The sequence below is a fragment of the Dipodomys spectabilis genome, unplaced genomic scaffold (assembly GCF_019054845.1).
Source record: "Dipodomys spectabilis isolate Male_0828 unplaced genomic scaffold, ASM1905484v1 ptg000297l, whole genome shotgun sequence".
Classification (NCBI taxonomy): domain Eukaryota; kingdom Metazoa; phylum Chordata; class Mammalia; order Rodentia; family Heteromyidae; genus Dipodomys; species Dipodomys spectabilis.
In genome coordinates this window covers 2,837,643-2,865,418 of record NW_024870974.1, presented here as the reverse complement: position 1 = coordinate 2,865,418, position 27,776 = coordinate 2,837,643, and the positions used below count along the sequence as shown (strand labels likewise).

The 27,776-nt window shown below is 42.5% G+C and overlaps 1 protein-coding gene across 4 annotated transcripts in view; it reads right to left on the bottom strand.

The window, feature by feature from the left end:
- Lef1 (lymphoid enhancer binding factor 1) overlaps positions 1–27,776 on the bottom strand; it is a 108,721-nt gene that overhangs the window by 58,289 nt on the left and 22,656 nt on the right. The gene's annotated exons all lie outside the window — the stretch shown is intronic.

Genomic DNA, 27,776 nt, shown 5'->3' with positions numbered 1-27,776 from the left:
CACACAGAAGAGGCCCAAGCACTAGCCAGGACAGCTGGGTTGGTAGGTCTGAGCGGAAGAATGCACATCCAGCCAGCTAAGGGGGAGAAAAGGGTGCTGCGAATGTGATTTAGTGGTAGAGTGCTTACCTAGCATACATGAAGCCCTGGGTTTGATTCCTCGGGACCACATACACAGAAAAAGTCAAAAGTAGCACTGTGGCTCAAGTGGTAGAGTGCTGGCTTTGAGCAAAAGCAGCTCAGGGACAGTGGCCTGGCCGAGTTCAAGCCCCAGGACTGGCAAAGGAAAAAGAAAAGGGGGAGAGGGAAGGACTGTCCTTTGTTTGACAAGTCTAGAGACAAATCCACACACACAGAAAACTGAATTGTTGTAAGGAAAGTGGGGATCAAAGTCTAGGGCGCCACCCTACCACAAGCATGCTTCTCTTAGTCAGACTCACCCCAAACATCCTGTTTTGTCACAGGTCACAAACACCCGAAACCCGGTCTATCCGGAGTGCTGCCAAAATATCAAAACATACAACACCTACACAGCTGCTCTTCAAAGAATTCCACAGGATTCCCCCGTGCTCTTACAAAGGGAAGATGGACAAAGGCAAACCAGCAGTGACCCGTTTGGAGGTTGAACCATGGACAGACTGTAGACACACCTGAGAGACAGAAGAGGAGGTGGAAGAGGAGGGGATGAGGGGGAGGGGGAGGAGGATGGGGGGAAGAGGAGGAGGAAGAGGAGGAGGAGGAGGAGGAGGAGGAGGGTGGGAAGTATGCCACTGCAGATCAACTACCATAGTCACGTGGCTTGTGATAATTATTTTAAGTAAAAGACAGTTCCAAGTTTAAAGGTTTTATTTTTCTGCTTTCAGTTATAAAAGACATAGCTCTAGACCCTCGATCCATTTAAAAAATGAAACAAAATATTGGCTAGGAAGGTGGCTCAGTGGTAGAGCGCTTGCCTTGCATGCCTGAGGCCCTGGGTTCGATTCCTCAGCACCACATAAAAAAAAAGCCGGAAGTGGCGCTGTGGCTCAAGGGGTAGAGCACTAGCCTTGAGCTGAAGAGCTAAGGGACAGCGCCCAGGCCCAGAGTTCAGGTCCCATGACTGGACCCAAAAAAAAAAAAGAAACAAAATAATCTAAACTACTAAAATAAGATAATAAAATCAAATAAAATGCAGGGAGATCAGGATAATTGTGGTTCACTTGCAACCAGCCAGGGCAAAATAACTCACGAGATCCTCATCTCAACTAATACAAAGCTGAGCATGGTGGTACATGCCTATTCTCCCTGCTACTTGGAGAGCATAAATAGGAGGATCATGGTCCAGGTTAACTTAGTAATAAACATGAGATCTCGTCTCAAAAACAACTACAGCAAAAAAGGAGCTGTAGAAGCGGCTGTAATGTGAGAGCTCCTGCCTAGCAAGTATGAGGCCTCTGAGTTCAAACCGCAGCACCACCACTATTTTAAAGACAAAAAATAAAAGGAAGCAAATAAAAAGCAATCTGCATTTCACTCTTTATAAATGCCAGGGTGCTAGTGAAACTAGAAAATTGCAATTGTCAGAACGTTTGATCAATCCATTTTTATTAGGCTTTCAAAAGCCATTCTTTTCATGGTAGAACTCTTAGGTATATTTAAATCAGCAGTCACATTCAACTTCTGTGATTCTTATATGGCATTTAGGAAAAGCAAACATAAAGAAAAGCTGTCCTTCAGAAATTTTTCTCTCTTTTTTAAGCAAATCCATTTATTAAGCCAAGTAGCCTAAACAGTACTTTCAGAGCCAAGTGACAATTTGCCAAAAAAGTAAGACTCAGCATGCCAAAAGAATAAAAAGAATAAAAGCCTCTTGAAGACAGAGCCCCCAATGAGATGTCACTGGTATCACCAGTATCATCAACAAAACAGGTGGAGTTCCAACTGGGCCCTTCCAGGAAGCCCATACTGAAGGAAGCAGGTGCAGCCTAGCTGCATACACAGGGCTCCATGTTAAAGGGAAAGGGTCAGATGAGGAAATCAGCATAGGCATGGGGTGCAAGGGCATGCCTTTGGGGAGCCCCTGCGGCTGCGCTGTGTGCTGCAAAAACAAGGGCATTCTCTAGGCCCAAGGGGACAAACTCCATGGAGCTAAGACTTACCAGACTTCATGCCTGGGAAGGAAACACTGAATATGAATCAGCCAGCAAAGAACGCGGCAAACTCCTTGCCCATTGGAAAAAGGTTTAAAGAAGGGGAAGTCAGTACTGCTTGGGGGGGCGGGGAGAGCGATGACTGTCATCCCAGACCGTTGGTTACCAAGGGCTGGGAAGGGGAGGAGCGGGCAAATGAAGCAGAATGGGACCGGAGGAGAATAGCATTTGAACTGTGATCTTACTGCCTGGGAGAGACAACTGAAATCCACAAGGCCGAATTTAAAAGCCATTTATTACCCACTTTAGACGTTCAACTTTCAATTAAAGATTCACTCCCCTGGAGACTTGCATGCACTATGTGTATCCCCTTGTGTTGAGACAGAAGGTTATCTGCTGGCCATGGAAGTTACCATACAGGTCTACTGAAAATGAGTGCACAAGACGACGGGCCAAATAGGCAGCGTCTAGTAATAAGTATCAGGCAGGCCTACGTTTATTTTCAGGAGGTAGGTCCACTCTCTGTTGGCTGTCGTAAATTCATGCCATTGCTCTGCTTTAAGAACACTCCTATGTTGAAGTAGTTCACATTGAAGAGATGCTGGTCTTTCTTGATATAATTTGGCTAATAATCCAATTATGGGAAAGGGGGAAGGGGAGAAGAGGAGGAGAGGAAAAGGGGAAGGAGAAGGGGTAGAAGGGGGAAGGCAGAAGGGAAAAGGGGAGGAAGGGGGAGGGAACAGAGGAAGAAGGGAGAGAAGACTGATACTGTTTTGTGATCTAATGTTCTGTTCGGTATGTTGTCAATATTCTCCCTTGATTATGTATTTTATGACACTATTTTGAACAGCGGCACTATGGGATATACTCTAAGTTAGTTTACTCTGTTACCCCCTTTCCAAAAAAAGATTGGGCTTCCAACCTTCCTATTCCTGCCTTTTTTGCACATCTTAAAAAAAAAAAAAGAAGCATAGTCAAGTTTTCCTAGAGACCCCAAACAATTGCCCTCACTTGTCTCCCAGGCTCAGCTGGCCCCCCAGGGCTTAGAACACGATGACTAGAAATACCTGCCCCTCTGAGCTCTAGCTGCGGCCACATGGCACAAGATGGGGGAGATGAAGGGAGAGAAGGGCAGCTCCAGGAATGCCTGACCTTTCCCGGGGCTTTGATCCACAACCTCCTACAGGGCAGTAACTGGCCAGGGAAGCTGTGCAGACAGAAGGAAAAGCTGGGAGGGAGCCAGGGTGTTCTGAAGACCCTCCTCTGGGCAGCTGGCCAAGCTCCTGAGAGGTTGACTCAGGCTGACTGAAAGAAATCTTCCAAGCTCACCAACCAACTCCTCCATCTTAGTGATAAGGAAATCAAGGCTCAGGAAGACAGCAGGACTTAATTAGCACTTGTGAAATACAACTTCACATTAGCCACAATAAGAGCCACAATTACTGTTCCTACCATTTGGGGCCCTTAGAGAAGCCAAGCACTGTCCTGACAAAACATTTAATCCCAAGGCGAACCTTGGGAAATCACTGTCATTACTGTATTATGGGGAGTTAAAACCAAGACTCCACAGCTAACTAACTAGAAGGAGTCAAACTTAAATCTGTCTTTCCCCCCAAAGTCTGTGCGCCAATCAATAAATATATCATAAAAGTGGATAATGATTTCTACCTCCATTATATTAGAAACTATTTTATTTTGATGCAAGTACTGGGCTTGAACTCAGGTCCTGGGTGCTATAACAAGACTGGCACTCTACTACTTGAGTCATACCTCCACTTCCAGCTTTTTGGTGGTTAACTGGAACTGAAAGTGTCTCAGATTTTTCTGCCTGGACTGGCTTTGAACTGAGATCACCCAAGCTTGAACTCAGGGCCTGGGTGCTGTCTCTGAGCTTTGTTGTTAAAGGCTGGTCCCCTACTACTTGAGTCACAGCTCCACTTCCAGCTTTTGATGATTAATTAGAAATAAGAATCTCACAGACTTTTCTAGCTGGACTGGCTTTGAACCATGATCCTCAGGTCTCAACCTTCTGTGTGAGCCACTCTTTATGTTAGCTTTTGTTTTTACTTCATGCTAGTTTAGAAGATACTGAAGAATATATGCTTTTCTCTCAGTTCATGATTTTGAAAGCCTGTTTTACAATTTTAAAAAAACTCTGTAATTTTTTACATTTGCTCAACAGTGACATAAAAATACTCAACAGATTTGATATGTGACAATGGTCAACCTCCATATGTTTCCTATGGAAATAAGACAGTGTGACACTGTAATTGCCTGTAATGACAAGGTCAATGTCTTGGCCCACCTGACAACTAGCAGGCAGGGTGGCTAATACACTTGCCCATCCTGCAAGTGACAGAAAGACCTTTCTTCTCCATTTCTTAAGGAGGCCACTTCAGGTTTGGCAAAGCCTGGGGTCAACGTAAGTAACCCCCCACCCCCCCAGGTAATTACAATGCTTCTCCAGATGATTATCAGGTAGAAGACAAAGATTTCAAGTGGTTTGTTTACTTTATTTTTTTTTTAAAGCTCTTTCTCAGAATGACTCATGTGAACAATTTAAACAAACATCGGGCAGGCAGGAGAGGGCCACTATGCCTGCTGCAGTGGGCAAAATGTGCTGAATGGGTGTGAGGTAATTAGATCAATCTTGGCTCATTTTCTTTAATGAGACAGTGCAAAGCACAACATCCACCAGACCTGTTTTCTGGGCTGTGTGCGACAAGACATTTATTGTCGTGGTCTAAAATCCATTCTTGAGCTGCTTTTTGGGTTGAGGCAAAAACTTCCTTTTTTTTTTTTTCAAGCAGAGATTTTTATTTATTTACTTGGTACCATTACTCTTAGATACTCATAGATTACTCTCATTACTTTTATTACTCTCTCCCTTTCTTGGCTTTTTGGCTCAAGGCTGGCACTCTACAACGCGAGCCACACTTCCATTTCTAGTTTTTTGGTGGTTACTTGGAAATAAAAGTCTGAGTCTTGAGACAGTCGCCCGTGGCTATAAACCTTGATACTCAAGAGGCTGATATCTGAGGACAGTGGTTCGAAGCTAGCCCTGGCAGGAAAGTCTGTGGGGCTCTGATCTTCACTAAACTAGCAAACAAGTTGGAACTGGAGCTCAAGTAGTAGAGCACTGCCTTGAGCAAAACACTCAGGGATGGCACCTAGGATTACAGATATGAGCCACAAGCATCCAGTAAGGGTGTGTGTGTGTGTGTGTGTGTGTGTGTGTGTGTGTGTGTGTGTGTGTGTGTGTGTGTGTGTGTGTGTGTGTGTGTGTGTGTGCGTGTGAGTCCTGAATACTTGGTAAATTGACTGTTGTCTTCCTAGCTGGACTCTCTCACAACTGCTTTGTGGAGTTCTGAGGCCCATGGCCAGGAGGAGAGGCTGGGATCAGAGCCTTGTCAGCAGGAGCTCCCCTACCATGTCCTCAAGAGAGCAGCCAGGCTGGGTCTCAGTCATTTGGTTGTGTTTTCTGTTAAAACAGGAATTTTCCTACTTTTCTACTTTGGTTGTGGGGCTTGAACTCAGGGCCTGGGCACTGTCCCCAAGCCTCTTTGTGCTCAAGGCTACGACTCTGCCACTTGAGCCACAGCGCCAATTCCAGCTTTTTGAAGTATTTTACTGGAGATAAGAATCTTTTTTAAAAAATACGTTTTTTTATTGTGAAAATACTGTACAGAGGGGTTACAATGACATGAGCAAGGTAATGAGCACATTTCTTATCCAGCATTGTTGCCTCCTCCTTTGTATTTCCCCTACCATCTCCCCCACACACACACCTAAATTGTAAAGTTCGTTTTTCAACATAGCATCTTGTACATCTCATTGTTGCAAGGGATCAACCTGTATCCCTATTTAAACAATTTGTTTTTCCCTTTCCCTCCCCAAATTATACCAACATCAAATACCGTGAAAACAGGGTTTATACCATGGGGAGAGACATACAAAGCAATAAAAAAAATCACGTGGTACCTTATAAATACGTTAGAAACAATAGCAAGAAAGAAAAAACCACTTGTGTTCTTATCTTGGGGTTCATTTCGCTTAACACCAACTTATCTGACCTTTTCTGCTTGTCTCAGACATATACTAGTTATTGCAAGTGAGGGAAACCATGGGATCTATGTTTCTTTGGGCCTGGCTTACTTCACTTAATATAATTTTTTCCACGTCTTTCCATTTCCTAACAAATGGGGCAATGCCATTCTTTCTGATGGAGGCACAGAATTCCATTGTGTATCTATACCACATTTTCTTGATCCATTCATCTACTGAGGGGCATCTGTGTTGGTTCTATATCTTAGCTACGGTAAATAATGCTACAATAATCATAGTTGTGGTGGTAGCTTTAGTATGGTCTTGTGTGTGATCATTTGGGTAAATGCCCAAGAGTGGGATTGCTAGGTCATAGGGGAAGACCAATAGAATACAATTGAAAACCCAGAAATGAACCCACAGACCTATAGCCATCTAATCTTTGATAAGGGAGCTAAAAAAATAGAATGGAAGAAAGACAGCTTCTTCAGTAAATGGTGTTGGCAAAATTGGTTAATCACTTATAGAAAACTAAAGCTAGATCCTTATATATCACCCAGCACCAAAATCAACTCCAAATGGATCAAAGACCTCGGAGTCAAAGCAGACACCCTGAAAACATTACAGGACGGAATAGGAGAAACCCTAGGTCTCCTTGGCAAAGGCCAAATTTTCTTAATAGGGACCCAGAAACACAACAAATCAAGGAGAGATAAGAAGACTTTTCTGCCCAGGCTGGCTTTGAAATGTGATCCTCAGATCTCAGCCACCTGAGTAGCTAGGATGACAGTGAGCCACTGGCACCCAGCAACTTTCTTAAGCCTTTCATTGACATCACTTCCATTCCTGATCTCCATTGTACAAACTGAAGTTAAATGTTCATTTCAACTGAATTAAAGCCAACAATATGACTGATTTGCTTCAAAGTTTCCCTTCCCAACCAGAGAAAAAAACTTCTAGTCTAATTTAAATATATAATAAAGAGCAGGCACTGGGGGTTCACACCCCTGTAATCTTAGTTACTCAGGAGGCTGAGATCTGAGGGCCAAGGATGCAATGTCAGCCCAGGCTGCGCAGGAAAGTCTGTAAAACTTTCATTTCCAATTAATCACCAAAAAGCTGGAAGTGGAGCTGAGGCGCAAAGTGGTAGAGTACTTAGGCCTTGAATAAAATAGCTCAGGTACAACACCCAAATACTGAGTTCAAGCCCCAAGACTGGGGAGAGGGAAAAGTAGGGTGAAGGGACAGAAGAGGGAGAGGGGAAAGAGATTTGAGCTGCAAAATAAAAACTCAACCTCACAGAAAATATTTCCCTTGAGATAACTATAGACTCTCCTATACCCAGAAATGTTTTGCACGGACTTCCTATTTCATTCTAGAATATTAGCAAGACAGGTAGTCAAGGGCCTACGTTTAACACTGCTAGGAGCTGTTACTGCTTGAGACTTTTTTATTTTTTAACCAATAGCGCGTGGCAACGAAGACCACAAGAACAGGTAGCACTCTGCTGTGGTTTGGGCCTATGTCACCAGAAATTCTATCCACCGCTGCTTTCTAAACACCCTGGGAAATGTCAAAAGTGACATTTTTGAAAGTGACAAAAATATAACTCGCTACTATTACGAAAACAGTTTATCTCATGAACCTCTGAAACTATCTCAAACCCCAGAAGTTCACAGATTTTTCTTTGAGAATCTACCTAGTGAACAAAACTCACCAACACTGACCCATGTAACTAAAGGAGCTAGGGTCTGGGGTTTGTAGCTCAGTGTTCATAAAAGGCACTGACAATGTCTGGGTTCCATCTTGGCACTTAAGAAGAAAAGAACAGGCACACCAAAGTACAAGCCAACCATGCCATTACATTCTGGACATTTTAGAGTTATCATTTCCTTTTTCTTGCCCTACACCAGCTGTTCCCAGTAACTTGGGTAAATCATTTTCTGGCCCAGATCTTGAAAGAGTTCTAGCAACTTCTTGAGAACCTTGGTGCCAAGGTTGATTGCCTTGTGCTATAAATCATTCTTCATGCCTCAATCAATCTCCAAGCCATCATTTTTTTCTGGATCTTCTAGTTCTTCCTGGTTTGTGATTATAAACATTGAAGGCTATAACTTTTCCCATTATGAGCCTCTGGATTCATACCAATGGTTTTAATACCGAAACAAAAAAAAAAATTTTTTTTTGAGACAGTCCTGCTGCATAGCCTAGCCTTGAATTGTGACTTCCTGCATCTACCTTCTAAGTGATGGAATTACAGGTGTGAACCACCACATCCAACTTTTTGTTACCGCTTACTCATGAGTAATTCCTTTTTTCCTGTGATACTTTCAGAGGAGCTGGGTGCTAGGGGCTCATGCCTGTCATCCCAGCTACTCAGGAGGCTGAGATCTGAGGATCGCCGTTTAAAGCCAGCCTGGGCAGAAAAGTCCATACATGAGACTCTTATCATGAGAAATGGTTGCTGTGGCTCAAGTGGTAGAGCACTAAACTTGAGCAAAAGCAGCTCAGGGACAGTGCCCAGGCCCTTAGTTCAAGCCCCTAGACCAGCACATGTACATGTATACATACACACACATAGTTTTTCCAGTAACTTTCTCTTAAATAGATATCTTTATGATCAGAGAATATAGGGTTTGACCGTTCTTTGAAGTTTGTAACACTAAACTCATAGCCAATATTTTATATTTTGTAGTTAGACATAGCAATTTGAGACTGTTGCTCTAATCTTTTACAGGCTAACTTGGAGGAGAACAGTTGGTGATCTACCAGTTAGTGAGAGAAGTTAAAATTCCTTACTAAAGGCTAGGTGCCAGTGGCTCATGTCTGTAACCCTCCCTACTCAGGAGGCTGAGATCTAAGGCTCCCAGTTCAAACCCGGTGCTGGCAAGAAAAGTCTGCGATTCTTATCTCCAATTACCCACCAAAAAAGCCACAAGTGGAAGTATGGTTCAAGTTGTAGAGTACTAGCCTTGAGTGAAAAGGCTCAGGGACAGTGCCCAGGTCCTAAGTGTCAATTTAAAAGAAAACTCTTACTAGAATGTAGATTGGGCAACATTCCTAGGATTCTGACCATTTCTCATCGGTTGTATACATCTAAGTTACAGTTCAGCTTATTCTGGACTGATCTTAGCATGCAATAATTTTCCATACCTTAACTTGCATAATTTGCCTTTTTCTCTCTAGATGTAGTCTTCAGATCTCTCTTCCATTTCATTAGCTCTGCTAACTCTAATCTGCTGTGAAAGGCAACCATTTTCATTTTACTTAAGACATATTCTCTCTTCTCTATAATGGTTTGATTCTTTTCATTTAGAACTATGTAAGCATTTTCTATAGTCTCTTCTTGACCTTTACTCAAATTTTGCAGTCTTTTTTCAATTTCCCAAAATAAAACTAAAACAGGAAACCTCCGTGTGTAATGAAATCTATCTTGTACAGCTATTCTATTTAATATAATGGGTCATTAACTATGGGGCTATTTAATCGAAATGAAATATAAATTCGCACGGCTTCAGTACTCATTAGCTACGACCACATCAGATAGCAAATGAAGGCATCTGATTTAACCAAAAAGGTTGACTATAACTCATGGAACAATGTCTCCTGTATGCTGGAATTCACGCCTCCTCCACCCCACTTTTCCTCACTATGAATGCCTATTTCTTATATATTTATTATGTAACACCATCTCAAAGTCCTCAGATGCTACATACCCATTAAATCAGACACTTGAATATTTCCTTAGTGACTCAGTAATAGTCACATTAAATGGACATATAAAGACTATATAAAAAGTCTCACACCTGTATTCGTAGCGTGGTTTGAGTCTGTGACACTCTTATCTCCAATAAATTAATTTTTTTCCAAAAAAAAGCTGGACGTGTAGCTGTGACTCAAGTGGTAGAGCGTTAGTTCAAGTCCCAAGACCAGGAAAAAAAAATATGTCTCACACATCAAGAGGCATTATGCTTATTATAAACTCATCTGTTAAATGCTAACTCCTTTGTACAACTACTAAAGGATGATGAAAATGTAATTGTTTTAGTTTTATTGTTAGTATAAAGGTAATGTACAGAAGGGTTACAGTTACGTAAGTCAGGGGAAGAGAAATATAATTTTAAAAAAGTCTTCTATCAAAGTTGGTCAGCTTTGACCATCAAATTAAGTTACATAAGCACTTGGATTTCAAACTTATGTCAATTTCTACATTCTTTTTTGTTTTTGTCAGTCATGGGCTTGAACTTGGGGCCTAGATATTGTCTAGGCTATTTTTGCTCAAAAATAGCATTCTACCACTTTAGCCACATCACAACTTCCAGTTTTCTGGTGGTTAAATGGTTAAAGTCTCATGGACTTTCCTTCCCGGTCTGGCCTTGAACTACAATCCTCAGATCTCAGCCTCCTGAGCAGCTAGGATTACAGGTATGAGCTACCAGTGCCTGGCTCCACATTCTTTTAATTTACAAGCAAGCTGCCACAACCAAGTTGGATCTGGAACAAGAATTTACATTTCCTAACAGTCTTTTCTACATGTGACCAGATTTCTTCCACATATTTTAATGGAGCATTAAGAGTCCTAAGCTGTGAGAGATGCATTTTTTTTTTTTTTGCCAGTCCTGGCACTTGAACTCAGGGCCTGGGCACTGTCCCTGAACTTCTTTTACTTAAGGCTGGCACTCTACCATTTGAGTCACGGTGCCACTTCCACCTTTTTCTGTTTATGTGGTACCAAGGAATCGAACCCAAGGTGTTCATGCATGCTAGTCAAGAATTCTACCACTAAGCCACATTCCCAGCCACCGAGATATTATTCTTAACTTGTTAAATCTCAACTGAATTCCCCACTGAAAGGCAAATTATATGAATTCAGCAACTCTTGACACAGAATTCTAACACACCAATATATTATCCCTTGACAGATGGCGATTATTTCTCTCTGGATGCATGCACTGAAGTTATTACTATTCATGGCACTAATCCATTCAAGATAATTAAGCCACTACATATCAAAGTGGCTGACAGTGACAGTCACCAACTTTTCCAATTTATCCCTCTGTATACTATGATTTGTTTACCCTTTACAGGTGACATGTTTTTAAATGTCTTCAAATTTACTGGACAAACTAGTAAAAATTTGTGTCAGTTAGACAAATATGTCAGAACTATGATACTTTACATGGCATTGGTGGGAGGTGGGCAAAATGGAATCTTTCAGAAAAATCAGAATATCACTTTGAGAGTTTTCAGTATAAGTTTTCTTGTTTTGTTATGCAGCCAATGCTGGCCACAAACTCTCCATCCTCTGGCCTCAATTAAGCAGTGCTGGGATTACAGGCATGCACCACCCTCCAGGCTTAGGGTCTACGTATGTCAGAAGAAGAGTTTAGTGGGTCCAATTTTGCAAACAACTGACCCACGAAAGGTAATTTAAGATAGTTTAAGTACAGCAGTGTGACTCTTCAGTCTTGCCACCATGAAGAGAGATGACGGTTTATCTGGAAATTCAATTTCAAGTAATCCACAAAGGTTGACTCGATCCTTTGTGATTTATATATGAGATAAATCTCTTATTATGTCATTTCACATAAAACTGTAAATTCAAAGAATTACTAAAAGCCAAACACTGGTGGCTCATGACTGTAACCCTAGCTATTGAAGAGGCTGAGATCTGAGGATTGTGGTTCAAAGCCAGCCCAGGCAAAGTCTGTCAGACTCATTTCCAATTAACCATCTGAAAACCATCAGTGGAGATGAGGCTCCAAGTGGTAGAGTACTAGCCTTGAGCAAAACAGCTCAAGGACAGGGCCTAGGCCCTGAGTGCAAGCCTTACAACTGACAAAATAAAAAGTTACAAATAAAAGCAGCATTAACACTTGTCATATTCAGCTCATCAAAACACCCATCACCTACAAATTCAGGACGTTTGAGTTCCTGGATGTCTAGGAGATGGAAGAACACCTCTTAATACAATGTGGAAAAGGCTGTGAGGTGAAAGAGTATTCAGGTTACCTGCAGGCCCAGGGTGCTCTCTTCAGGAACAGGTGAGCTGTGTCTCACCTTGTCCTGGTTTTCCCATGGGTGGAGAAAAAGCAGGACAGACCCAGAGGCTGCAAATAGCATCCCGCATCAGGGAACCACTTCAGGGGTCAGATTTGGGACACCTCAATCTGACAAATCAGTTGTTTGTGTAATCTCTCTGAAAGGTTCCTTCTGTTCTGTTAAAGCCTTCTGAGTCTAAGGGAGACTCGTGAAGGAATGAAAATTTATCTACAAATCATTAACGTCATTGCTAAAGTTGCCCACCTACAGCAGATGAATGGTGTGTCCACTTCCTGGGATCAGGAAGAGAGAGGGAGAGGAAGGGGAAAGAACCAAGCAATGCCACTGATGAAGGCTGATGATAAACTACCTAGAACTACTGTTGTAGACTCGGAAATTGTATGTTCTCCTCCTCTCTGTGACTTGAAAACCACCCTGTGTTGTGGAACCACAACGAGTTACAGGTACTCATAACATATCACTGAAGCAGAGCATCTGCTGTCGCCATTACTTACTTAAGTGAAAAAGTAAGTCAATGCCTGTCGGCCTTTGATCCTATCAAATATTTATTGAAATGATCTCCAGAAAATAGAAACAAGGTTTTTGGTGAGCCTTAAAAAAAAAAAAAAAATCACAGTCTAGGCATGCCTATAGTCCCAGCACTTGGGAAGCTAAGGCCAAGATGGTAATTTTAGCCCAGAAGTATATGGCCAGACGACCTATCCATCTCCATAGCAGTCTGGCAAGAAACTGGAAAATCACTAGCAGAAAAGATGGGGTTAACATTCTTAAAGAAACGAACACACAAAACAGAGAATACCCTTCTCCCCCACCCAAAAAAAGGATAAAGTGAAGGCTGAAAGTTAAGAGTATGTGCTGGTGCTAGGGCTTGAACTCAGGGCCTTGTATTCTCCCTTGGCTTTTCCATTCATGGATGGTGACTATTATTTGAACCACACCTCCACTTCTGGTTTTTTAATGGGTTAAGTGGTGGTGGGGGAGGGGCCTGAGAGGCAGCACTAGGCTGGCTTCAAACCCTGATCCTCAGATTTCAGCCTCCTGAGTAGTTAGACTTATAGGTGTGAGCCACCAGTGGCTGACAGGAGTTAGCCTTCTTTTACCCTTTGGAAAGACACTGTTAAAGGCTGGCTCTTGAAGTCCTTTTCTAAAGTGTAAAACAGGTTCAGTTAAAGTAGAAAATAAATACATCTCGTTAAGACACGCTCCTTGGTTATTCAAACAAATCATCCACAGACCCCGTTGATCATTGTAATCCTGATGAGCCAGGATCTCATCCATCCCACGTGGATGAGGGAGGAAGATTACGAATAATGACAGGAGTGACTGGTTTACCGGGGTAGGTAATCCTTGGGTGAACGAGCTCATTTTTATTTCCTGTGCGGTGGCTTTAGTACAGATCTGAAGATTAAAAGTGAGGAAAAAGAAACCTATAAAAGCGCCTTGCATAAATGGTTGTTTATAATAATCAAAAATGTAACTGATAAAAGACCACTTCCTGAGTATTAAGCCAACACTTTCACTTTGGAAAGCAAGGCCGGATAAAACTCTATGGAGTGTGTCCTGGACAGCGCCTACTCTTCCCCTCTACCCACCATGAAGAAAAAAATCAAGGATATTTCCTCTGGTTCTCTTCTTTCTCCAGCTCCTCACGTTACTGGGCCTGCTCTGTGTGTACACACAAGCCTATTCTGGGCTTGAACAGAGAGCCCTGTCCCTTAGCTTTTTTCTTCAAGGCTAGCATTCTACCACTTGAGCTACATCTCTACCTCCTGCTATTTGGAGGTTAGTTGGAGATAAAAGTCTTCAAATATCCCTGCCTAGGCCAGCTGTAAACTATGATCCTCAGATCTCAGCCTCCTGAGTAGCTAGCTAGGATTATAGGTACCACCGTTCTGCTGTAAGCCTTTGCTTTTAAAGCAGGAAAGAATACAGAGAAGCAAGTCTCCCTGAATGCCTCTGCAGTCTTATTACCTGGGACACTGGTCAGTTTTGAATTGTTTCTACTATAGAATATTACCAACTAGTCTCCTTCGTAATGGACAATCAATGGAGAGAAAAATCTAGTCAACCAACTAACTGGGGATAGAAATACAAACCCTTTCCACACCCAAAACCAGTGGCCAATTACCATATTTTCTTTACCTCTAGCATTCCAAAAGCACTGAAATTCCAAAGAAAATTATAATTTTAGGAGAAAAAAATGTATCACTAAACCATAGTTTCCTTAAGCCTCAGAACTATTTTTTTTCCTATAAGGAGTAGTTAGAAGTTCAAACCATGTATGGATTGCATGAATTCTGAATGCTTTTGTTATTTTTTTTTTAAAGCATGGTCTGCCATAAATAATGGAGAGACCGAAGGAGAAAAAAACAATCCAAGTAAAGCAACATTTTTGGGTGAGGGAAGGGGGAGGCAAGATTCTAGAAAATTCTAGAAAACAAAACCCTGCAGGATATTCTACTTCACAAGCAAAGAAACAATAATAATAATAAAAAAAAAGCTATGATATAGTTCCCTTCATTCTCCAAGTTTCCACCAACCAATTAATTAAGAAGGTCAGACCTTGATATCCTAATTATTTAATAGACATATGTCTGTATTATCCACTTAGTAAAATCTGGCTACAAATGCTATACACAGAGAACGTGGCATACAGATTGGATGCACAGGAAGATACAATCCTATTGCAAATGCGTTTAGGAAATACACTGTACCTTCTTTGAACAATGTTCTGCGCAGGTCTGTAGTACTAATAACAAATGGTATCTATATAGGAATGAAACCTGATTCGCTGGAGCATATATGGGTTAGTGATGTGAGTTAGTCTGAGTAAACAGTAATGGAGGCATTCAATAGGATTCCCATTTTGCATTTATTATCCTCCATAACACTGTCGCTGATCGATTACTAAAAAAATTAACATTAAAATCTCCTTCATACACTTCCCTTTGAAGAACGCATCAAATCTCTCCCTTCATGTAAGAAACTTAGAAGCAGCAGTTAGAATTTAGGTTTAAGTTAGAATTTGGGCACAATTTGACACAATGGCTTCTGCCTGTGATCCCAGCTACTTAGAAAGCGGAGATGGGGAGAATGGAAGTACAAGGCCAGCCTAAGCACTCATCTCAACAAATAAGCCAGGCATGATGAGGTCTGCCTGGGATCCCAGGTAGGCTGAGGGCAGGCATAACCAGACCCATTTCCATCTGGGGCTGGCCCCAGACAGGTGCCATCTGAAAAATAAAGCAAAAAAAAAAAGGTACAGAGGCATGACTCAAGTAGTAGAGTATCTTCCAAGTAGGTACAAGGCCCTGAGTTCAAACCCTAGCACTGTCAATAAGACAAGAGTCGGCAGGAGGGTGGGAGGGGGAGAAATGGAGGGAGGGACACACTATGTAGCATTGGTGACAATGCTCTTTTTAAAAATAAGACCGTAAGCGTTGGCTCATCAGGCCAGGTGCTGGTGGCTTGTGCCTGTCATCTTAGCTACTCAGGAGGCTGAGATCTGAGGATCAGGGTTCAAAAGCCAACATGGGCAAGAAAGCCCAGGAGAGTCTTATCTCCAAATAACCACCAAAAAAAAAAGTGGGAAGAAGAGCTGTGGCTCAAGTGGTAGAGTGCCAGGCTTGAGTTGAAAAAGCCAAGTCCTGACTTCAAGCTCTAGTACTGATGCGTGCACGCGCACACACGCACACACACACATACCCCAATTCCTATTTAATTGTACAAGTGACCACCCTTCTATATATCACCAGAGACATTCTGGCCTAAAGAAAAGGTATCCAGGGCTGGGAAGGTGGCTCAGTGGTAGAGCGCTTGCCTTGCATGCATGAGGCCCTGGGTTCCATTCCTCAGCACCACATAAACAGAAAAAGCAGGAAGCAGCTCTGTGGCTCAAGTGGTAGAGTGCTAGCCTTGAGCTGAAGAGCTGAGGGACAGCACCCAGGCCCAGAGTTCAGGCCCCACAACCAACAGAACCAACAGAAAGAAAGAGAGGAAGAAAGAGAAGAAGGAAGGGAGGAAGGGAGGGAGGGAGGAAGGAAGGAAGGAAGGAAGGAAGGAAGGAAGGAAGGAAGGAAGGAAGGAAGGAAGGAAGGAAGGAAGGAAGGAAGGAAGGAAGGAAAGAGAAAAGGTATCCAGAAACACTGTGAGTTGTCAAATAGGATAAAAATGAACCTCCACCCACACATTGCCTGTCCAGCATGAAAAGGAGTTACTGAAGATCAACCCAATGGCCTTTGTTAGAAGTAGAAGCCCGAGATCCGTCAACACTGACAATAGTCAAAGACAGCTTCTATGAGATATGGGTTGCTTGAAAACATAAACCAACTTTTTAAAGTTTTTTGACAAGCTAAAAGTCCTCGACAGAACCCTTCCCTTATACCATGCATCATACAGAAAATCTTATCTATTAAGCAGCAAACAACTCCTGGGAGAAATGAGAAAAAGCGTGACAATGACCCAAGATGCACTGTACCCATAAATAGACACGTTGAACTGAAACTCCTTTGTATAACCACTTAAAACATTTGACAAGAAAAAAAAATTTCTAAAGATCTCAGTAAAAAAAAAATATTTATGAACATCTTGCTCAGAAAACAGTTTTTACAAGAATGTAAGAAATCAGGCTTATTCCGTTCTAGTTGATCAAATGCGCTCAGGTATGGAACGCAAGTGTTCAGGACTACTGGCTGGGGAATTACAAATGTAAATTCAAGGGGTCCATCCTGATTTGGTTGGTGATCTAGTCAGGCAACCTGGCTGAGAGATTCAAGAATTGCCAACATGTTGGGCCCTGGTGGCTCATGCTTAGAATCCTAGCTGTGCAGGTGGCTGGGTTCTAAGGGTTTCCAGTTCCAAGTCATCCAAATCCAAGAGACTCCTACCTCTCTCTGTCTGTCTCTCTGTCTCTCTCTGCCTCTCTGCAATTAACCACCAAAAAGCTGGAAGAGGTAGTATAGCTCAAGTGGAAGAGCTCTAGCCTTTAGTGAAAATGCTAAGCAAAGGTGTCCAGGCCGAGTTCAAGCTCCAGTACCAACACAGACACACATTCTCTCTCTCTCTCTCTGAGGTTTTAAAAGCACACCTTTTCCCCCAAACACCCCCTTTTCATTGCCCAGCCACACTCTCTTGCTCTGTTCTTCTGCATTTGTGTCTCATTTATAGCCCTCTGGGAGACAAGTATGTAGGCACAGAGTCACTTAGGTTTGTCTCCCTACCACATTTTGAGCCTCATGGGCTCTTCTATTGTTTCTTCACAAAGAGGAATCATGGATAATGTTTACTGAGTCAGTCAGCCTGCATCACAATGACCCACGAGTATCAATGAAACACAAGTTCCTGGAGCTCACCCTACAGAGTGGTCAATAGACTTGTGATAGGGAGCATCTACTGCTCCTGGTGCCGCTAATTACTGATCTGAGGACCACACTGACAAGGACCAGGTAAGCCCAGCCTCTTACAAACAAAATAAATGTAGAAACAATGATAGGGTCCTTCCTCCCTCCCAAAGGGGTTCTACTCTCCTGGCAGGGTGACTCAGATTTAGATAATGTCCTTGTTTTCACAATGGATCCAGCCTATGGCTTATTCTCCCAGAGAAACCTGTGCTGAAGTTTACCCAAATATAGCTAAACTCTCCCTTTTTGGGGGGGGGGGGCAGGGGATCAGCCATGGGGTTTGAGCTCAGGGTCTGGGCAATGTCCTTGAACTCTTTTGCTCAAGGCTAGTACTCTACACCACTTTGAGCCACAGCCCCACTTCCAGTTTTTCTGGTGGTTCACTGGAGATAAAAAGTCTCTCGAACTTTCCTACCCAGGCTGGCTTTGAACCACGATTCTCAGATCTCAGCCTCCTGAGTAGCTAGAATTACAGGCCTAAGCCACCAGTGCCCAGCTGCTAAACTGTTTTAAGTTGATAAATGCAGGGTTGGAAGAGACTTCATAGGTCTAGTTTCCCACTTGATGAACTCTTCGACAGTCTTAAAAAAAGCTCCACAGTGCTCCTGCCCCTGCACCGTGAATCTGGGTCTCTCATGTCGTCGTCATCTTTCACTGTCCAGTCTATGAGCAAATCTTCCTGAAGCCAGTCTGGCTTTTGTCTAGACAACCATCTTCCCACTGGTACAGCTCACGACCTCTTTTCTCATACCTTCTGGGTCCCATCCATCAAATAGCTCCAATTTTTTGGATTTTATCGAAGTAACATAACATATACAACACTACATGTTGTTCCCGGTGGAGTCCAATACTTTATAACCAAACACATTTATATATATTTTTGGAATGAAGCCTAAGAGTACTCATTATTAGTGGAATAATAATTAGGAATGATTCTGCCATCAAATTAATTTTTTCCTAGTTTTGCCTCTCTGGCTGGGTCCCGATGGCCCAAGCCTGTAAATCGTAGCTACTCAAGAAGCTTAAGTCTGAGGATCACATTTCAAAGTCAGCCCTGGGCAGAAAGTCTGTGAGGCTCTTTTCTTCAATTAGTCAACAAAAAGCCAGACGTGAAAGTGTGGCTCAAGTGGTAGAGCACCAGCCTTGATTAAAAAAAAAAAAAAAATCAAGAACACTAGGGCTTGAGTTAAGCTCCAGTACTCGTACAATTTCTTTTTTAAACTATCAGGTATCTTCCACTTGCAAACTTACTGTAAAGGACTCTGGTCCTAGATGTACCCTTCTTCTAAATTATCAACTGATAAACTAATCCAATGTGATAGGAGAGGGCCAGGGAAAAGCTCATCTCATTCAAAGAAACTCTGCTTTGTGTGCACTAAGGTAGGGCACAGGAGGAGGTGTCGAAAACAGCCTTCAACTCTCTGGAAAAGAAGAGCCAACAAAGCTGATTGGTGACATGGGTCTCTCAATACTTCAAGACACACAGATGAAGAATTAAACTTTATGGGATTCTAAAAGAAAGGCAGGGAAGGGATGGAGGAGGGAAGAGAAGAGGAAGAGAGAGAAAGAGGACAGAGAGGGAGGAGGGAATAAGGAGGGATACGAAGGAGAGAGGAAGGAGGAGGAAGAAAAAAGGAAGAAGAGGGGAAAGAAGGGAGAAGAGGGAGAAAAGAGGAGGAAGGAGAGAAGAACCAATACCTGACCACTATGGTGTGCTGCGCTCTTTCTGCTGATTGCTTCGCGCTGTGGCACATGCTTACCTGCTCTCTGAAGGAGGTGGTAACATCATTTTATGGAGGAAATGAATGGCCTGAGAAGTTAATTGCTCGAAATTACACAAGCCAAGGGCACATCCAAGCTTCTTATCGCATCTGCAAGTGTAACCAGAGCTCTACTAACATATAATAGACCCAGAGGCTCCTCATGAAGTCTGTTTTTAGCCCTGCTTCAACATACATTCCAGTCAATGACCAAGAGAGAAGGCAGAGGCCCATATGGCCAGAAAAAATGAAAACACTATGACACCACATCACTGGATTCAAAAACACCCACAATGGCTACAAATGACCACGTGCTATTGAGAAGAAAAGGGGATTTACATGCATGACTATCAAACTTTGCAAAAACATGTGTTCAACCCCCAACATGGTGGCGGATAACAGCTCAGGTGTCAAGAGGCCATGGAAATCCTACCGCCTGTAGCTAAGTGAGTAGAATCCTGAGGTCCAGGTGAGACTGCTCTGCTCAAGCCTTACCCTGCAGATGTCAGACCTAATCTCAAGTGCTGCGTGTAGGTCGACGTCGAATCTCTTACTGAGCTAAAACAGAGACAACGCTAAGGAAATGGAACCAGAACAGGAAAGGCGGCTTTTGCCTGTAATCCTAGCCACTCAGGAGGCTGAGATCTGAAGACTGAGGTTCAAACCCAGCCTGGGCAGGAAGGTCTGTAAGATTTTCATCTTCAACTAACCACCAAAAAGCTGGAAGTGCAGCTCAAGTGTCAGCTTTGAACAGAAAAGCTAAATGACAACACCCAGGACCCTCAGTATAAGCTCCAGTGCCAACACACACACACACACACACACACACACACACACACACACACACAGTTTGTTTAACCTGGAAAAGTGAAAGGAAGGGAAGGAAAGCAAATGACAGCAGTCTCGGATACACGTGGAGTGAGTGTAATTCTGCTTATCTTGGGTAATGGCCCTAAAAACGCAGGCAGGCTTCAGATGGCAGAGAGTGGAGAGAGGGTGAGGGAGCTCTTCTTGCATCTGGGCTGGCTCGCGTAGGGGAAGAGGCATAATGCCGTCTTCTAGCCAGAATCTTGGGCCAGACAGTTGTCTGTCGTGCAGGCTTGAACAAGGCCTCAGCGCAACAACGCCCTGCTTTGTCTCTGGGGAGCCTCCACCAGTGGGAACCGGGGAAGCAAACTGGCTGAGTGACACTTCAATAGGCTGCCAGCAGGGGAGGTATTTTTAGGCAAGTGGAGACTTGAAACCCTCCTCCAGCCTTCCAGGGTAGGTCATTATCTCCTGCGGAGTCCTTCAGGAGCTGACCACTTGGATCCTCCGATGGGCAATTCCTCCAGCTCTCTTCCCCCCACCCCCCCCAGTGGGCTACCTTCCAGAAACTTCTTATTTAGTTTGGCTTCATTCCCTCCCCCCACCCCTGCCCAAATGTGAACCATACATCAAACTGGCTATGTGAGTGGAACTCCATGAGCTGATTTCTTCCCCGCCCTTTCCAAGGAAGACGATCGCCTGCCTGTGGGTGACACTGAAGGTAGACAGCACTCAGAAACTGACAGGTCCATGAAACCCCTTTCCACACCTATGTAAAGAGTAAACTTTTGATCAATAAAGTTGATTACGTTAAAAACAAAGTGAAAGGATCATTCATCACTGAAAGGATCTGTCACATCCACCCCAGGGAACCATGCAGAGGCAGACAGGCAGGAGAAAGATTATTACAAGGTTTATTAGAGGAGCCATATTTGCCCCGGACAGAGAGAGAGAGAGAGAGCGCGCGCGTAAGGCAGCCTGTGCTATCTAGGTAGCAGCAGGGTCTGAGGGTAGGAAGTGAGGTAGATGGGAGCTCAGGTGGTCTGGGGGGAGGGAGGGAGAGGCCAGCTGAATGGTGGGAACTCCAGGGCAGGGGGGAGGAGCTCAGATCTGGGTGGAGCTGAGGACTAAAGGTGGGCACAATGCTTATAATCACAAACTGGCCAGTAGTACAGAAAGGTAGTGGGGGAAGGGGGGGGGGCAAATACTTCAGGGGTGAAAGTTTAGTAGAAAAACAAAACACGGTAGATAAAGAGAAAAAAGAAAAACTCTGAGCTTAAATACACAACACTCTCCAGATTACCACATTGAAATTTCTTAATTTTGAAGCACAGTTCATCTTTGCTAAGAGCACCAAAGTTCACCGACAGCACCTAAGCCCTGAGCTCAAGCACCAGTACTAACACCTAACTACTTATATCTAGATGTATATCTAGTATATGTATATATAGTAAAAATCACACTGTGATTCAATAATTCTAATAAATGATGAACCTATCTTTCCTTAAGTTTGCTTTTTAAAAAAGTAATTTGCTTTTCTACCCAATTCTGGCAAGTCCAGCAATATCTGTGACCAAATGCCCGAAGCTGGCCTGTTTGGAATCTCATAACTGCTGAATCAGAGCTATATGTTATACACAGCAAGTATTACAGATTGGTCAAATAATCAAATGGAATAATTTACAGTTGCTTGTCCTCCAATAAGGTTTGTTGTTTTCTTTAGAAAATATAGATATTTGCAATTATTTATCTTTGTAATATTTTTTTAAAAAGTGTAACTCTAGATATCCAAAAGCAAAAGGGACATTAGTTCCAATAATTTTATGACGCTATTACATAATATAGGTGTACAGTCACTTAAAATTAAATAGCTACCAATAAAAAAATAAAAATAAATAAAAAAAAGCTCTTAAGTTTTCCATTAAAATTCTGAGGGCTTTTTTTTTTAGCATTTTATTTTACTTTTGAATTAGCATACGTCAGTAACATTGTGGTTGTTTGGTCCAATTTCTGCTAACAATAAAGTTATTTAATTTACGTGAACTTTTTTTGGTTTGTCAAAAAGTCAGTCTTTTTATTTCAAATTCTTTTTTTGGGGGGGTCCGGTCGTGGGGCCTGAACTCTGGGCCTGGGCGCTGTCCCTCAGCTCTTCAGCTCAATGCTAGTGCTCTACCACTTGAGCCACAGTGCCACTTCTGGCTCTTTTTCTTTTTGCTTATGTGGTGCTGGGGAATCGAACCCAGGGCCTCATGCATGCAAGGCAAGCACTCTACCACTGAGCCACCTTCCCAGCCCCTTATTTCAAATTCTTTAAAGTGGACTTTAACATTCATTAAAATCTATGCTTTTGCCTCCCCTCAAAGTAATAACCATACTTCAAACAGTACAGAATTTTGAAGCTTAAAAATAGTTATTTTCATTATCTTTTTTTAACCACAAAACAACATGAACCATCTAAACTAATTCCACTAAATGAGAAAGTCCACATAATGATTCACACTTTGTAGAGAAGTCTTCACACTGCATCTTAGATGATCAGTTTTGGAAGATGTGTGTGGTAGGAACAGCCAAGGAGCTGGAAGGATGTCAGTAGAAAGCCTGGCAGAGCTGATGTCCCAGCCCAGGGGAGGAGCTCCCAAAGCAAGGCAGAAGGAAGCCCTTCCTCCTCTGCTGCCCCTGACAGCAGCCAGCTTTTATCCTAAAGGTTTGTAATAACCTATGAAGCCTGATTCTTGCTTGTTACACCTCACCACACCCCTCTTTATGACAAATTCTCCATCTTCAACCCATTTTATTTGGGATGCAAACTATCTCTATAATGTCTCTCCTGTAGCCATCTCCAATGCTAGTGAATTAGATATGCAGCCATCTCTGTGATGAACTTAATATTGCCTTCTAGGCTATATCTAGAATATATCCAGTAAGTACAATATGCCAAATAAAACACTGATGTGATTTTAAAAACGCTTTTCCACTCAAAGAGATTTTTAATTTCCCTTACTAGATGGGGGGAGGGGAAGCTAAGAGAGCGTGTAAATTATGATTATCCTCTGAATTCCAAATTACTAAACCTAGTTTAATAAATTGTCAGCCACACATTTAGTTTCTCCAATAGAGACTTAGCTGAGACACACCTTCATGTCCTCACTACATCACAGGCCAAGCGTGGAAATTCAAATAGGAAACATACATAAATTAGAGAGATTGTGTCTTACCGGAAAAAAAAATCAATACAAAATATTTTTTTTTTAAAAGGAAAAAAAAGATCATGCCCAACAGACATCTATTCCAGTAATAGTGAGAACTAATGTTACGGAGTATGTTCTGTCTTTGTGTCATCTTTACAAAAGCCCAGAGTAGGGCTGGGAAGGTGGCTCCGTGGTAGAGCGCTTGCCTTGTATGCCTCAGGCCCTGGGTTCGATTTCTCAGCACCACATAGCAAAAAGAAAAAAGCTGGAAGTGGTGCTGTGGCTCAAGTGGTAGAGGGCTAGCCTTGAGCTGAAGAGCTGAGGGACAGTGCCCAGGCCCAGAGTTCAGGCCCCACGACCGGACCCAAAAAAAACAAAACAAAACAAAACAAACCCAAAAGCCCAGAGTAGTTAGAACCACCATTCCCATTACACAGATAAGAAAACTGAGGACTAGTTGGATAAATAACTAGTTGGATAAATACAAAATCCCTCAGGCATTAAAATGGGAGAGCTGTGATTTCAGTATATGCCATCTAACTCGTGAACTCTTTATTTTTATTTTTGTTTCAGTACATGGCTTGAATTCAGTGTCTGGGCACTGTCCCTCAGCTTTTGCTCAAGGCTAGCACTCTACCACTTGAGTCACACCTCCACTTCCAGCTTTTTGGTAGTAGAATAACTTGAAGATAAGAGTCTCTTAGATTTGTCTACATGGGCTGGCTTTGAACTAGGATTCTCCTCAGATCTTAGTCTCTTGAATAGCTAAGGATAATAGGTGTGAGCCACTGGCTCTAGCCTTTAACTCTGAGCTTTAAACGTTGCAGTCTGTGTATGAAGTTAAGCATAGGCCTACACACAGCTCACAGACACATGGGTCAGCATGTATGACAATAGTTAGAATACACACGTGATGTGCACACACACATACAAACACACACACACACAAATGGGCTTAGGGACAGAGATTTGGTTGGAACAAGGTATTAGGTGTTGTTTCTTGAAGACTCTTTTTCTGATTAATTTTAGGGACGGGGAGGGTGTTGCTGGAGACAGTGGAAGCCAGTCCCTCGTCCCCTTTACATAAGAGGGAAAGAATCTGGGACTTAGGAGTCCACCAAGGACAGAAGAGCTAGCCCTGCACAGGACTATGTGCAGCGAGCAGCACCCTGCCTTACACTTCCTTCCTCATGTGTCAACATGAAGACTTTACAAAAACATCCTGTAAGGAGCCTGGAAGGATAACAAGAAGGGATTAAGGATAGGAAATAGGGAGAAAGACTGGAGTGGAAACACTAGCTGAACTCAGCCTGAAGGAGACTCAGAGGACAAAGACCTAAAAATACAGACAGAGACCCTCTGGCAGCTTAAGTGGAAGAGACTTCTTCTCCCAGGGCCTACAGCATGTATAGCTAGCTAAGCTTCAATATTTATAGTAGAGTATATTCATTGATCGTTCCACTAAAAAATAATAATAAATGCTTTAGATGTGTGGAAATGGCCGTGCCATCTTTCTACTCATTAACTCCACACTGGGAAATAAAAAGTTACACCTCACAGTGTGTGGTTGTTTTCCATTTGAGTTTACTGAATTTTCAAAACAGTGACTCATCAGCACTATGCAAATGAAAGTTGTGATGGTTTCACTCCAATGATCAACTATAGTTTATATATAGAACCCCGTTCTTTAAATAGCAAGCTGTCTGGTTCCAGGATGCCAAGTGGCTGTCCTCCCATCATCTTTTTCCCCCATCAAACCTGGGAACCCAAATCCTGAACAGCTGCAAAGTGTGACCACATCTGGCAAGTGACAGAGCAAGGCCCAGACTGGTTTTAGAGATAGAGGGGCCTGGGCTCCTACCTGGCCTGCTGGCAAAGCCTCACTCTAGCTAGTGAAGAAAATAAAGAATCAAAGGAAAGGAACAGAAGGAAACCTGTTCTGATATTTTGTGGCAAAGTCTCAGGGGTGCTCACAGCAGGTGCATCTCAGAAACATTTACAAGGAACAGTTACCATGCCATAAGAATATATCTAAAAAATGTAAGCCTTTTAAAAAAAAAAAAACTAAAACTTGGGCTCATAAAAATTTATACTGGTTCATATATCAAAACACTGGCTTCAGATAGTTAAATCTCCCCCAAAATATCCGCCATTACCCACAAGAAACACAGATTTCTTACCTCAAAAAGAATGCACAGGGCTTTCCAACTCGCCTTAGACAATTTGGCTTGAAGAAAGAACACAAACTAGAGAGATTGGCCTTACTTTTCATGTAAATCTCAGCTTCCCATAAATCATATAAACATACACACAACACACACATACCCATTCCTCTCCATTTATATTCAAAATAGCAAGGGATTATCAAAACCTCTAATTTGCTGTTGGAAGTCTATGGCCAAGTTTTTAGACCTGGCATGAAATGCAATCTAATTCGTAGGTGGTTAGATTTCAGAAGGAAGGGAGAAAGCAACTTTCTTGAAGCCAACACTCCAGGCAACTCTGAAGCAGCCTGGATCCACTCGGAAAAAAAAAGAACTGGCAACCCTAAAAACTTTCTGATAAGATAAAAATTCATTGATGTTGACTCACACGAGGCCCATTTCAACTCTGCACTTGTCCTCTGAGTTTCCTTGACATCTCGGCTCCTTTCCTCTATCGGCTTTAACATAACTTTCTCTTCTCTTTTATCTTTCGATAACTGCACCCAGGGACCGCAGGGGATTGATTTTTTTTTTTGTTGTTTTGACTTATTGTTTGAAGATCTGTAACTCAAAGCAGCTCTCACGCCTCTGATGTCTAAGCTGGAGCAGCATAAAAGGTAAACCCAGGGCCTTATAATCAGCCATCTAGGTTTTCATCTTATTTTGTGCCTCCTTGGTTTCTCCCCCAACCCAACACACACACACATACACGTACACACAAACACACACACGCCTAGCTAGCAAAGTGCAAGGTGACTCCTATGTCTTTGTGAGGTGTGAAGAGCAAGTTAAAATAAAAATAAATGCCTTGACAGCTTTGCGTGCCAGGGCTGTGCGATTAAATACACTTCTTAAAGCAAAAAGTTCTTTCCTCGCTGGAAGAAGAAGAAAAAAAGGCACTGCTTTTATTCACAATGAAAGGAAACTTCCACGCATTTCTGAAGGTTGCTTTAGAAAAATAACCCTGGCAAACAAGGGATTGGGAACCAACTAACGAAAATTATTTCCCCTAAAAGGGCTTACAACAAGATGGAAAAGCAGAATGTTGTGTGTGCGACATATTCAACATTACAAGAAAACCAAAGTTACTATTGAATCAGAAGAGATTTAAAAACAGACAGGCCCATCTATAAATAGAGAAAGTTAGTTGGTTTTTCAGAGTCCTGTATTAGAAGGATAGACTCCAAATCACATTATATTAATCACCCAATTCTTTCTTCCAGTGTAATCCTCAAGAATTATTTTTGTCTTTAATTGGGCCAATATCAAAGTCACACCCTCCCATACATGTATAAGCATATCAATAACCACAGGAGGGTTATTTTTTTTTTGAGGTCTAGTCCCTGAAGTTGTTCAGCTTGCTGAAATATGGTTACATATGCAAACATTATCTCCCAATTGTAACCTCATTTTCTGCTCTGCTGGACAGCGTGACCAGTATTTGTCATCGAGCCTCCTCCCGCCCGCCACATCATTCATATGTCTATAATTGTCATTGAGATGGGGCATGTCAGCAGGACTCCAGTGTTCTCTGCTCCCTGTCTCCACACAGCCACTCAGGTAACAAACCCGTAATCTCGTCCTGTTTTCATGATGGTTGAATTACACATAATTGTTTCTGCACAGTGATTGATTTCTGCCTGAATAGAGACCTCTGCCTTTTTTCAATGCGAGCGAGTGGCAGCCAAGTCTCTCCATCTAGGAGGAGGCAGCAGCCTTTGAAGAGATCAAAGCCAAGGCCGCAAGCAGTTGTGCGCCCTGGGAATATGGAAAGCCTTTATGCTCTCAGCCCCATTTCAGCATCATGTTGGATCGCAGCTGCATTACATTCTGCCGGCATTCTTAATGCTTTTAGTATTGACTCTGACATCACCGATAGCTGTTTTAAAGTAACAAAAGCCGAAAGATGACTTATTTTCACAACTCTGTAATTGGAACATGCAAAGATTGGGGGTGGGGGGGTGGAAGCAAGAAAGAAGGGGAGGGAAATACATTTGCTTTTAATTTAAAGCAGCAACAAAAGAAAGCCCGGGGGGGTGGGGGGGAGAGAAAAAATTATATAAGTTTCCACAAATGAAAAACATGTTTTTCATATGGAAAAAAACAGCAGGGGCATTTTATAACTTGGACCACACAAAACGAACTGATGGCTAAATGAAAACAAAACAAAACAAAAAAACCCA